The sequence below is a fragment of the Nematolebias whitei genome, chromosome 1 (assembly GCF_014905685.2).
Source record: "Nematolebias whitei isolate Nwh7 chromosome 1, NemWhi1, whole genome shotgun sequence".
Classification (NCBI taxonomy): domain Eukaryota; kingdom Metazoa; phylum Chordata; class Actinopteri; order Cyprinodontiformes; family Rivulidae; genus Nematolebias; species Nematolebias whitei.
In genome coordinates, this window is record NC_056498.1 from 78,334,481 (window position 1) to 78,334,864 (window position 384).

At 41.4% G+C, this 384-nt stretch overlaps 1 protein-coding gene across 1 annotated transcript in view; it reads left to right on the forward strand.

The window, feature by feature from the left end:
• Positions 1–384, forward strand: part of nfkb2 (nuclear factor of kappa light polypeptide gene enhancer in B-cells 2 (p49/p100)) — a 38,200-nt gene that overhangs the window by 35,920 nt on the left and 1,896 nt on the right. The gene's annotated exons all lie outside the window — the stretch shown is intronic.

Sequence of the window (384 nt, forward strand, 5' to 3'; positions counted from 1 at the left end):
GTTACTAACCAACACAAGGTACCAACCAACACAAGTTACTAACCAACACAAGTTACCAACCAACACAAGTTACCAACCAACACAGGTTACCAACAAAACACAAGTTAACAACTAACACAAGTTAACAACAGAGCACAGGTTACCAATCAACACAAGTTAACAACCAACACAAGTTAACAACCAACACAGGTTACCAACAAATCACAGTCTGCCAACAAACAGGTTACGAACCACCAGCACAGGTCACCAACAAACACAGGTCACCAACCAACGCAGGTTACCAACCACCACAGATTACAACACAGGTTACCAACCAACACAAGTTACTAACCAACAAAAGTTACCAACCAACACAGGTTACTAACCAACTCAAGTTACCATCAA